The sequence below is a fragment of the Salvelinus sp. IW2-2015 genome, unplaced genomic scaffold (assembly GCF_002910315.2).
Source record: "Salvelinus sp. IW2-2015 unplaced genomic scaffold, ASM291031v2 Un_scaffold9505, whole genome shotgun sequence".
NCBI classification, from domain to species: Eukaryota; Metazoa; Chordata; class Actinopteri; order Salmoniformes; family Salmonidae; genus Salvelinus; species Salvelinus sp. IW2-2015.
In genome coordinates this window covers 7,786-15,248 of record NW_019950763.1, presented here as the reverse complement: position 1 = coordinate 15,248, position 7,463 = coordinate 7,786, and the positions used below count along the sequence as shown (strand labels likewise).

General features: G+C 45.2%; 1 long non-coding RNA gene across 1 annotated transcript; it reads left to right on the top strand.

Moving 5' to 3' along the window:
- The first annotated feature begins 5,234 nt into the window (after positions 1 to 5,234).
- On the top strand, positions 5,235 to 5,806 carry LOC112079780 (uncharacterized). The gene is made up of 3 exons (XR_002896054.2): positions 5,235 to 5,326; positions 5,570 to 5,654; positions 5,722 to 5,806. It is a non-coding gene; the product is annotated as an uncharacterized lncRNA (long non-coding RNA).
- Positions 5,807 to 7,463: the final 1,657 nt, after the last annotated feature.

Here is a 7,463-nt window from a genome sequence, read left to right as displayed (position 1 = left end):
AGCTGAGCCTGAGAATACCATGTTAGTAGTGAGCCTGAGAATACATGTGCTAGCTGAGCTGAGAATACCATGTGCTACTGAGCGCTATGAGATATCAATGTACGCTAGCTGAGCCTGAGGAATAATATGAGCACTGTAGGCCCTAGACTGTAGTGGCCTGAGAATACCATGTATATGAGCTGAGAACATGTATAGCGACCTGTGAATACATGTGTAGCTGAGCCTGAGAATCCTGATTGAGCTGATACATGTACGCTAGCTGAGCCGTGAATACCTGTACTAGCTGAGCTGAAATGACGTAGGCTTGATCATGTAGCTAGCTGAGCCTGAGACTACAGCTAATGTAGCTAGCTGAGCCTGTAATACCATGTAGCTAGCTGATGCGTGACACCATGTAGGGTAAGCTGTGAAATATCATGTAGCTTGTTGTGAATACCATGTAGCTAGCTGAGCCTGAGAATACCATGTAGCTAGCTGAGCGCCCCTGTAATAACATGTAGCTAGCTGAGCCTGATGAAAGCTAGCCTCCTGTAATCTAAGCCTGGCCGAGAATACATGTAGCTAGCTGAGCGCTGTGAATACCATGTAGCTAGCTGAGCTGAAATACCATGTAGCTAGCTGAGCCTGTTGCAACTACCAATGTAGGTACTGAAGTGAATATATGTAGCTGTGATGATACCATGTAGCTCAGCTGAAGGCTGAGGCATACCATGTACTAGCTAGCTGTGAAACATGAGCAGCGAGTGATGATACATGTAGCTAGCTGAGCCTTGTAATACAATTTAGCTGAGCCTGTGAATACATGTGCAGCTGAGCCAGTGAATAGCCATGTATCTAGCTGAGCCTGTGACACAGTAGCTAGCTGAGCCTGTGAACACCATGTAGTAGCTGTGAATATATGTGCTGTTGAATACCATTAGCTAGACTGATGAACTGTAGCTAGCTGAGCTGGAATCACATGTAGCTAGCTAGCTGTGAATACACTGTGCTACTGACCAGTGAATACCATGTACTAGCTGAGCCTGAGAATACATGTAGTAGCTGGCTGTGAATATCATGTAGCTGCTGAGCCCGTGAATAACTGTAGCTAGCTAGCCGTGAATCCATGTATCTAGCTGAGCTTGAGAATAACATGTGCTAGCTGAGCCTGGGAAATATCATGTAGCTAGCTAGCCTGGAATATCATTTAGCTAGCTGAGCCTGTGAATATCATGTACTAGCTGAGCCTGAAAATATCATGTAGCTAGCTGAGCCTGGGAATACCATGTAGCTAGTCTGAGCCTGAGAATACCATGTAGCTAGCTGAGCCTGACAGAATACCCATGTAGCTAGCTGAGCCTGAGAATACCATGTACTTAGCTGAGCCTGTGAATATCATGTATGCTAGCTGAGCCTGAGAATACCATGTAGTTAACTGAGCCTGAGAATACCATGTAGCTAGCTGAGCCTGAGAATACCATGTAGCTAGTGAGCCTGAGAGTACCATGTAGCTAGCTGAGCCTGAGAATACCATTGTAAGCTACTGAGGCCTGAGAAATACATGTAGCTAGCTGAGCCTATGGATATCAGGTAGCTAGCTAGCCTAGAATATCATTTAGCTAGCTGAGCTGTAGATACAACATGTATCTAGCTGAGCCTGTGAATACCATGTAGCTAGCTGAGCCTGAGAATACAGTGTTAGCTAGCTGAGCTGGAACACCATGTAGACGCCTGTGAACACCATGTTAGGGTAGCTATGAATATCATGTAGCTGTTTGGAATACCATGTCAGCTAGCTGAGCCTGAGAATACCATGTAGCTAGCTGAGCTGTGAATACATGTAGCTAGCTGAGCCTGTGATAACATGTAGCTAGCTGAGCCTGTGAATACATGTATCTAGCTGAGCCGAGATAACATGTAGCTAGCTGAGCCTGAGCTATCATGTAGCTAGCTGAGCCTGGGAATACCATGTACGCTGAGCTGAAGCCTGACGAATACATGTAGCATGCTGAGCTGAGAATACCATGTAGCTAGCTGAGCTGAGCAATACCATGTGCTAGCTGGCTGAGAGATAAATGTAGCTAGCTGAGCCTGAGATACATGTAGCTAGCTGAGCCTGGGAATACCATGTTAGCTAGCTGAGCCTGAGAATACCATGTAGCTAGTGAGCCTGAGAATACATAGCAGCGGAGCCTGAGAATAATGTAGCTACTGAGCCTGAGAAATAAATGTAGCTAGCTGAGCCTATGGAATACATGTAGCTAGCTGAGCCTGAGAATCATGTAGCTAGCTGCAGCCTGAGAATACCATGTATCTAGCTGAGCCTGTGAATACCCATGTAGCTAGCTGAGCCTTGAGAATACAGTGTAGCTAGCTGAGCCTGTGAATACCATGTAGCTAGCTGAGCCTGTGAATATCATGTAGCTAGCTGAGCTGAAGAATACCATGTAAGCTAGTGAGCCCTGAATAAATGTAGCTAGCTGAGCCTGTGAATACATGTAGCATAGCTGAGCTGTGAATATCATTAGCTAGTGAGCCTGAGAATATCATGTAGCTAGCTGACGCCCATTGAATAACATGTAGCTAGCTGAGCTGTGAATACCATGTATTAGCTGAGCCTGAGAATAAATGTAGCTAGCTGAGCCTGAGAATATCATGTAAGCTAGCTGAGCTGGGAAATACCCATGTAGTAGCTGACCTGAGATACATGTAGCTAGCTGAGGCCTGAGAATACCATGTAGTAGCTGAGCCTGAGATACCATTAGCTAGCTGAGCCTGTGATATATCATGTAGCTAGCTGAGCCTGAGAATATCATGTAGCTAGCTGAGCCTGTAACCATGTACTAGCTGAGCCTGAGAAATATCTGTATAGCTGAGCCTGAGAAACATGTAGCTAGCTGAGCCTGAGAATACCATGAGCTAGCTGAGCCCTGGACATATCATGTGATAGCTGAGCCTGAGACTAGCATTGCTATGAGCCGGAATACATGTAGCTAGCTGAGCCTGAGATCTATGTATAACGTAGCCTGAAATACCATGTAGTAGCTGAGCCTGAGAATAATCATGGTAGCTAGCTGAGCCTGAGAATATCATGTAGCTACTGAGCCTGTTGAATGACCATGTAGCTAGCTGAGCCTGAGAATACCATGTAGCTAGCTGAGCCTGAGAATACCATGTAGCTAGCTGAGCTGAAGATACCATGTAGCTACTGAGCCTGTGAATATCATGTAGCTAGCTGAGCTGTGAACACCATGTAGGTAGCTGTGAATATCATGTAGCTTGTTGTGAAACATGTAGGTAGCTGTGATATCATGTTTTGGTTTTGGTCCGGTTTTCACGAGTTACCACAACCACAAATTCCAGTCCTGCCTATTTCTACAATGTACCTTCTTTAAATGTAATCCTAATGTTAACCTCAGAGTGCTAACCGTATACCTACCTCTTAAATTAAGACAAATAGGATAGGTAGCTTGCTAATATCATGTAGGATAGCTGTGAATACCATGTGGGTAGCGAATCATGGTACGGAATATCATGTAGGATAGCTGTGAATATCATGTAGCTTGTTTGTGAATACCATGTAGGGTAAGCTGTGAATACATGTAGTTCTTGTGTGAATACCATGTAGGGTAGCTGTGAATATCAGTAGTTAGCTGTGAATCCATGTAGTAGCTGTGAATACCATTTAGGGCTGTGATATAATGTAGGTAGCTGTGATTCATGTAGGATAGCTGTGAATACATTTAAGGTAGCTGTGAATACATTTAGGGTAGCTGTGAATATCATGTAGGGTAGCTGTGAATACATGTCGGTAGCTGTGAATATCATGTAGCTTGTTGTGAAACCATGTAGGGTAGCTGTGAATATCATGTAGGTAGCTGTGAATACCATTAGCGTGTTGTGAATACCATGTAAGGTAGTGTGATATCATGTAGGTAGATGTGAATACCATGTACGGTAGTGTGAATATATCATTAGGTAGCTGGAATACCATGTAGTAGCTGTGAATACATGTAGCTTGTTGTGAATACCATGTAGGGTAGCTGTGAATATCATGTAGGGTAGATGTGAATACCATGTAGGTAGCTGTGAATATCATGTAGCTTGTTGTGAATACCATGTAGGGTTGCTGTGAAATACTGTGTAGCTTCTTGAGAATACCATGTAGGGTAGCTAGCTAGGGAAATGTGTTTAGCCCCTGATCAGTGCATGAGAGGAGAAGAGACAAGTGAAGAAGCCAACAAGCTAACGTTACTAGGAATGAGATGCACCAGTCATGGTGGTCCTCGCACAATTATTCAGGCAGGCTATTTACTGATGTTTCTAAGTCGAAATGGTGTCTCCGCCACAACGGCTACATTATGAAATTGCAGACAGGCTATGACGGTTTCCCGAAGCGCTGTGCGTGTAACTAAAGTTCGTTAGCCTAGCCATAATGTTCACTAGCTAGCACGTCAGCTTCTGGCGAGCTAAAATCAATACATCGAAAATCTCATTCTTTGCAGGTCATGGGTGCCTTTCCCCTGAATTTGAGATTTTATTTTTGGTTACCTCCTTCGTGTTTTTGGACAGGGCACCTCGGGAAAGTCTCAAATTCCAGGATTCAGGAAGGAGAAGGGTATTTGGTCCGGTTTTCACGAGTTACCACAGCACAAAATCCAGTCTGCCTATTTCTACAATGTATCTTCTTTAAATTGTAATCCTAACGTTAACCTCAGTGCTAACCGTACCCTAACCTAAATTAAGACCAAAAGCAACAAAAATGTATGCATTTTTACGATAGACAATTTTAACTTTATGGCTGTGGTAACTAGCGACGACACTTTGGTTCCCCCCTTCTGAGACGTCGGAGTTGCCAGACATGAGAGGCGACAGGGCAGTTGTATAGTCGCTTTGGTTCAAAACTGAAGGTGTCCTACTAAAGCATGTCTCCAAAGGACAACACAAAATGACATTTCTTTATGATTTTATAGCGTGACAACACTAAATATCTGGCTACCCGGAGGATTGTTCATCCATCCGAATAGAATCATTTCCGGTATAAATGATTTTCTTTTTTCTTTGTTTTAAAGTACTCCCATCATGTCGAGGGAAAAGTACCTATACAAATCAAGTATTTGCTCAAAAATAAACGTTGTGTTTGCATGGTTCTGTGTTAATTTACTATTAGCCAGAATTTGTTTTATGAAGATGGGGAGGTTTATTTTGTCCGCAACAAAGGGGGAGGAATATTGTCGACGCACAGCGTCTACAGCTAGCTATCCAGAGACCTGAGCTAGCTAACAGACTAGCAAACAAAAGTCTTGTTTTGAACTTTTGACGTAATGGGGGAAAAGCCGTTGAAGATGTAAGTTACAGTTATAATTCATAGTTATTTATTAGCTTCCCCTAACTTGGTAGTAACGGTCAAAGTTATAACCTAATAAAACTAACTAGCAGTGAGAGTAAACTACAACAAGCCGTGTAGGTAACTAGATGGCTACGATTGTCAAGTTGTCCAGTTTCTTCATGAGAAAGTACACTTGCTGCTTGAATAAATTCTGCACATAACTAGCTAGCTACAATTTCAATAGTGTTTCATCTATTCCAGCCTCGCATGTGGTGACGTAGAAGGACGCATTACTGCTGTGTTTAACCGCGTCCGAACCATCCAGAAGAAGAGCGGGCAGTTTGATGTAAGTCCTAACCACACAAACACACTCACACATCCCATCAGTATGTCATCTCCTATTCTCTCTGCAGCTGTTGCTGTGTGTAGGAAACTTCTTCGGTTCGTCTCCAGGAGCTCAGGCTGAATGGCAGGAGTACACATCTGGAGCAAAGAAAGGTAACCTATTGTGGGTCTGGAGTTAGGAACGGCATTGTGGGTCTGGAGTTAGGAACGGCATTGTGGGTCTGGAGTTAGGAACGGCATTGTGGGTCTGGAGTTAGGAACGGCATTGTGGGGTCTGGAAGTTAAGGAAGCGGCATTGTCCTTGACTTTGTTGTTGCAGCTCCCATCCAAACACCAAACATCCTGGGGCAGCCCAGCCAGGAGACCCTCCGCTTCTTCCCCAGTGCTGACGGTCTGTGAGCTGGCTGACAACATCACCTACCTGGGTTAAGAAGAGACTGAACCCTGACCCTGAGTAGACTGACCATCACCTACTGGTAAGAGTAGACCTCTGACCGCCTGAACCTTGAGTAGAATCTGACATCATCTACTGGGTAAGAGTAGACTGACCCTACCTTGAGTAGACGACAGCACCTACCTGGGTTAGGAGAGACTCTGACCCCTGAGATAGACTGCACATCACGTACCTGGGTAAGAAGTAACCTCTGACCCTGAGTAGACTGACTCATCACCTTACCTGGGCTAAGAGTAGACTCTGAAGCCATGCCCGGAGTAGACTGACATAACCTACCTGGGTAAGAGTAGACTGACCTGACCCTTGGAGTAGACTGCATCACCTAACCTGGGTACAGAGTAGAACTCTTACCCAGGTAGGTGATGTCAGTCTAATCAGGGGTCAGAGTCTACTCTTACCCAGGTAGGTGATGTCAGTCTACTCAGGGTCAGAGTCTACTCTTACCCAGGTAGGTGATGTCAGTCTACTCAGGGTCAGAGTCTACTCTTACCCAGGTAGGTGAGTGTCAGTCTACTCAGGGTCAGGGTCAGAGTCTACTCTTACCCAGGTAGGTGATGTCAGTCTACTCAGGTGTCAGAGTCTACTCTTACCCAGGTAGGTGATGTCAGTCTACTCAGGGTCAGGTCTACTCTTCCAGGTAGGTGTGTCAGTCTACTAGTCAGGGTCAGTCTACTCTTACCAGGTAGATGATGTCAGTCTACTCAAGGTCAGGGGTCAGAGTCTACTCTTACCCAGGTAGGTGATGTCAGTCTACTCAGGGTCAGGTCAGTCTACTCTTACCCAGGTAGGTATGTTGTCAGCCAGCTCACAGCCGTCAGCACTGGGAAGAAGCGGAGGGTCTCCTGGCTGGCTGCTCCCAGGATGTAGTGGATGGAGCTGCAACAACAAAGTCAAGACAATGCTGTTCCTAACTCAGACCACAATGCGTTCCTAACTCCAGACCACAATGCCATTCCTAACTCGACCCACAATGCCGTTCCTAACTCAGACCCACAATGCCGTTCCTAACTCCAAGACCCACAATGCGTTCCTAACTCCAGACCACAATGCCGTTCCTAACTCCAGACCCACAATGCCGTTCCTAACTCCAGACCACAATAGGTTACCTTTCTTTGCTCCAGATGTGTACTCCTGCCATTCAGCCTGAGCTCCTGGAGACGAACCGAAGAAGTTTCCTACAACAGCAACAGCTGCAGAGAGAATAGGAGATGACATACTGATGGGATGTGAGTGTGTTTTGTGTGGTAGACTTACATCAAACTGCCGCGTCTTCTTCTGGATGGTTCGGACCGCGTTAAACACAGCAGTAATGCGTCCTTCTACGTCACCACATGCGAGCTGGAATAGATGAAACAT